The following is a 5,437-nucleotide window of genomic DNA, read 5'->3' as shown; positions in this document are numbered from 1 at the left end:
ACACACGCAACAGTGTCCTCCCAAAAAAATAAAAAATGCCCCCACCCAGAGTGGGTGAACACCCCCCCCCTCCCCCCTCAGCCACAGCGCCGTGTCAGGGTGAACCAAGCCGGCAGGAGGCAGGCGGTGAAAGCCCCTCCTCATCCTCGCCGTGTGGAAGCCGTGTGGCGTGAAGACGCTCAGCGAACAGGGGGTGATTCCCAAACAGCTGGAAAAGGAGGAGCTGCCCCCCCCCCTCTCAAAAAAAAAAAAAAAAAGCTGTTAACCTGGTTATTTTCAACGCGTCTCTGCCGGCTCTTCTCTCGGCTCTTGAGCGGGGAAGGGGTCGCAGCACTGTCGTCACGTTACGCCGCTGAGCCGCCCTCGCCAAGGTGCTCCTGCCAACCTCGCTGCGAGTGTTCAGGCGGCGGAGAAGGTTTTCATCCCGGCCGGGTTCAATCTCGCCCTCGTCCCCTCCCCCTGGAGAGCGGCGGAGCGGCGGCGAGCGACCCCCGGTGGCCGAGCGGCGTCGGCGCACCGCCGACAAACCGGCTGGACGGTGTTTGGGGTGGTCACGTGTTGCTGTCGATGCGTTGCATTCACGGACTCGTTTGGGTGAGTAGTAGAAAAGTTTGGTGTTTTTTTTTTTTAAATAGTTATCCTCATTCCCACTGCTGTGTAGTTACACAGGGTATTGTACTTTGTAGGAAGGAATAATAACGACACTATTAAATAGAATAAATGGATTTTAACAGTTGTAAAATCATGTAAGTGCACGCGCACGTCGTTTGCGCTCTTTGGCCACTAGGAAACAACAAGTGTCATTTTCATTAGCACGTCTATGGTCATTTCCATTGTGGGTTAGCATTAAGCTAGCAGGTTTTCGTCATGGAAAGTTAGGTGCTTTTGTTTTGAACACACGACGTGTACATAATTCTTTTTTGTTTGTTTGGTTATCAACGGTTCATAATGGAACAAGTCATGTGCGGTGACTGGGAAAGATGGAAGGAAATCGTGACGGAAGGAAGGAAAAAGTTGCGGAAAGCAAAGGCCTCACGGTTTCTTTGAATTTCCGTTGGGTGCCCTTACACGAGCCCACCACCGAACTCGAAACTCCAACGCGAGGCTTGAAACATTATTTCTGTCTCGAAACTTTTCTTTGCAACCCTAAACGTTGCTTGGCACTACCACATTTGATCAATTTCCCTTCCTTACAAACGAGCCACCTTAGACCGAGTCTTTTATTTTACGTTGAAAGCTGCGCCCGGAAGTGATTGGGGCGCCCTCAGCGACTTGATGCAGGACGTAGCCGTCCCCCATGTCACAAGGGTCAACGAGTCAAACGAACTTCCTTGTCCTATTTAAAGGAACTAAATAAATGTTTTGTTTTTTTTTTGGCCCCCGTCACTCTGGAACTATTTGAACGGATGCGCTTTAACGTATCGACAACCGCCGATTCAGTTGTGGCGTGTCGGTGAGTTTGACGCTTTTTATTGCACCCTCTCCATCTGTTTATGGTCGCTGGCGTTTGTTGAGCTTTACTTTACTTTTAGAACGACCCGATGAAGTTCTACTGTCAGAATGTTGAGAGACATGATAAAGGTGGAAAGTTCGTTTGTTGGTTCAACATTTCATCATAGTTTAAAAAAAATCAATTTAAAAAAACCCTCAATATACTAATAGTATTTTCGTGGCGGTTAACATTTTATTTTCATATTTTGTCATATAGGTTGATCATCTTTTTGTAATATTACTGTCCATCCATCTAACTATCCATCCATTTTCTGAGCTGCTTATCCTCACGAGGGTCGCAGGAGTGCTGGAGCCGATCCCAGCTGTCAACGGGCAGGAGGCGGGGGCACACCCTGAACTGGTTGCCAGCCAATCGCAGGGAACATCAAGACAAACAGCTGCACTCACAATAAAACCTAGGGGCAATTTAGTGTCCAATCAATGTAAATATTACTCAATGTTTTATATTTTTAAATTTTTTAATGATATTTTTTTTAATAGTTCCTTTTTCATGAACTTTTAGAAAATATTTTTTTTCAAATCATTGAATTTTTCATCTTTTCACGTTTTTGTTCATCCATTACCTGAGCCGCTTATCCTCACCAGGGTCGCGGGAGTGCCGGAGCCTATGCCAGCTGTCTTCGGGCAGCCTGAACTGGTTGCCACTCAGAGACAAACGAGCACTCACATTCGCGATCAAACTTGAGGCACGTTTTTGGGATGTAAGAGGAAGCCGGAGTGCCCAGAGAAAAGCCACGCAGGCACGGGGGATGAACATGCAAAATCCACACAGGCGAGGCCGGGATTTAAACCCCGGTCCTCAGAACTGTGAGGCAGATGTGCACCGTGACGTCCTGATGTTTTCCTATTATCTTGTTTTTATTTTTTTTATATTTTTCTCATTTTAATTTTGCAATTTTTTTTATGTTAGATTACTATATTTGGTCATATTTTATTTTTTGGGGTTAGGGATTTTTTTAAAATTTAATTTTTGATAATCCTTTCATATTCTTTTGCATTTTCACATTACTACATAGATACAAACAAACGTACGCATCATATTTTTCAATGTTTTGTTTCCATACTTTTATGCACTTGTGTCCTGCATCTGCATAAATTTGTGTTTTTTTTTTTGTTTGTTTTTTTTTTAACATTTATGCAATTACATCCCACAGTGCCAACAATACGTGCACTCCGGTCCAGTATGCCAGCTCATGCCTTGGTTGAAAGGTCATCGTTTAATTTTGGTCATATTATCCGCTTGTAAAAATTTTAAATCTTTTTTTTTTTTTTCCAACAGTGATTCCACTCCCCTCTCACACGTAGGTTCAATAACTTATATGATTCATACGTACACGTTCTGTATGTATCTTGAGCAAATGGTAATAATAAATTACGGTCAACTACAATCTACCATCAATGTCAATGTTGTCCCGCGTCTTGTCATTACAGTGACGAAAGCCCGGCAGGAGGCGGCCCACCCGATGGTCTCTCCCCACCATGAAGGCGGTGGTGGACGCCGTGTGGGCGGCGTGGAGCATCGGGGCCTCCGTCTACGACTACATCCACACCAGCGCCATGGAGGATCGCATACACGCTCTGGAGAAGGTCACCGCCGTCCACCAGTGTGCCATCGGGCTGCTCTCGGCGGCCATCTTGGTGCTCTTCACCTACGTCTTCCTCAAGAAGCTTTGAGAGTCAAGAACGCTGAGGGATTCTACTTGTAAGGTGAAATAATATTAATAATCCGTTTTTTGGGAACAAACGGGCTGCAGGCTCCACTGGACATTTATTGGATTTCTCATATCTTACTGAGAGTCATTTTTTTTTATCATGGAAATCTAACTTGAAAATTAAAAACAAATAAAATGAATACTTAGGAGATCTTAACCAGTAGACAAAACGTTCTGTGGTGGTTTAAGATCCGAGCGACCCAACCGAGGTTGGGTTTTTAATTTTAGCCACAAGCTGTCATCCGCTTTGTTTTGGGTTGGCTTTTTTGGGGGGTGCTTTGACTTGTGAGAATTGAGAATGACAGCAGCTTGGCAAATAATGAACAATTCATCAAAAAGGGGGCTTCAAGCTGTTCAATGCCACTACCAGTTGAATTTTACTGTCAAACTAAACAAAGCTAAGAATTGCACCAGTTTTAGTTGAAGCGATCACAGCCGTGCCTTAGGGAAGTACACCTAGCTTAATGCTAACAAACGATGCAAAAAATTCCATTGTCGTTATAAAAGTTAAAATGCGTAGTCGCAGATTTAGAAGCGACGGGTATTTGAACGCAAAGTGCGGCAATAGATAATAGAACAATATGCAGACGCAGATTCTTTATCCTCTGCAACGAATGACGATATTACAGTATCTGAGTCACTTATGGTAAGTAGTAAAAGTACCAAGTTCTCACTCACTGTGTCTACATTATACCGCCTGTTGTTGGCCACGGCAGGCACCCCGTAAGGAGCAACACAATGAACTGAATTGTGAATGAAATCATGATGCACAAACTGCTTTATTGTTTACATTGTATTTAATCATATTAGTATTTGACTTAAAGTGCAAAGTGCCATTTTTGCAGATTAAACTAATTTTGGGGAGCCGAGCCTTGAACGGCTTACGGCGGATCCTCGCACGTTCGCAGTTTGGCACCTCCCGATATAGTTCATTTTGGTTTTCAGTTTTTTCCTTTTTTTTTTGTTTATTCCCACTTATTCAAGTATGTATTTGGACAATTGATTAATTACAATTTCAAGCAATTATAATGGGTTTTAATTATCTGCCATTTTTCGCTATCCATAGTCCGGGCCGGCCCTGATCCGCCACAAATAGCGGCGGTCCACTGTCACGAAAATTTAAGTTGTGACTGTATTAAGTTACAACTATGGTCACGGAAAGAATCAAACTCGTATCTCAAGGCACCCCCGCATGATTTCTGAGGAGAAATATCGCGAGTGGTAAATGACGTGAACGCGGGGCCCCGTTAGTTACATTTTCATAACTTTAGAAAGATAATGCCCAGGTTGACAGTGTCAGAGGGTTATTTGTGCACTACTGTATCATGTTTATTATTGTCATTTTACTTTGTAGTGGCGTACAACTGCACTTTCCAGTATTCTCATTCATCTACTTGACAGAATGTAAATGATTAGACACAATAAGCGCGAAATGACTATTATACGTATGATAATGTCTTTTTTGTTTTTTTTTTAAGGAAAGCATTTTTAAAAAAAAAAAAGTACGAGTGTACCTGTCAGGGTAATTGCGTCATTTTAAAAGGGATTGTTCTTGAAATACCGTGTTGCCGTTTTATCTGCCTTAAAGAATGTCAGATCAATGCTTCTGGAAGATGTCGACGACAGAAGCCAAAGTATGGGAATGTTATTATTATCAGTCTATTTATGGGGGAAGAAACCACTGGATCGCTGAATTCATCCTTGTTAGGATAACATTAGATTTCATAATCACAATGTACCTAACGTGCTTTGTTAACTTTATACTGAAGATGGTGTACGAGGCAATAAAGTGTCCGTAATCATGGAAATGTCCACGTTGTTTGTTTTTTTTCGCTGCCAAGATTTGGATTATTATTTTCTCATATGTATTTTAATACGTAAATTAGCGATAATTCATTAAATCAGGGTTTGGGATCCGTTTTCCCCTGGCAGGACTCACAAGCCATTTCGGTTTTCAGTGAGGGTCATATTCATCCATCAATTTTCTTTGCCGCTTATCCTCACGAGGGTCGCGGGGAGTGCTGGAGCCTATCCCAGCTGTCAAAGGGCAGGAGGCGGGGTACACCTTGAACTGATCGCCAGCCAATCGCAGGGCACATCGAGGCAAACAGCCGCACTCACAATCACACCTTGGGGCAATTTAGAGCGTCCAATTAATGTTTTTGGGATGTGGGAGGAAACCGGAGTACCCGGAGAAAACTCCACACAGGTGG

The 5,437-nt window shown here is 43.3% G+C and overlaps 1 protein-coding gene across 8 annotated transcripts in view; it reads left to right on the top strand.

Annotated features, from left to right (window-relative positions):
- Nucleotides 1-5,437, top strand: part of LOC133506778 (uncharacterized) — a 76,268-nt gene that overhangs the window by 68,969 nt on the left and 1,862 nt on the right. For 2 of the 8 annotated variants that reach the window (XR_009796601.1, XR_009796602.1), the window contains 2 exons: nucleotides 2,792-2,813; nucleotides 2,944-5,037. The gene's annotated coding sequence lies outside the window, so the exon portion shown is untranslated. Of the gene's footprint in view, nucleotides 1-2,791; nucleotides 2,814-2,943; nucleotides 5,043-5,437 lie in introns of those variants that run through there. The other 6 variants (XR_009796603.1, XR_009796604.1, XR_009796607.1 and 3 more) reach the window with 5 other exon arrangements.

This window comes from Syngnathoides biaculeatus, chromosome 9 (assembly GCF_019802595.1).
Source record: "Syngnathoides biaculeatus isolate LvHL_M chromosome 9, ASM1980259v1, whole genome shotgun sequence".
NCBI lineage: Eukaryota > Metazoa > Chordata > Actinopteri > Syngnathiformes > Syngnathidae > Syngnathoides > Syngnathoides biaculeatus.
This window is presented reverse-complemented; position numbering and strand designations above follow the sequence as displayed.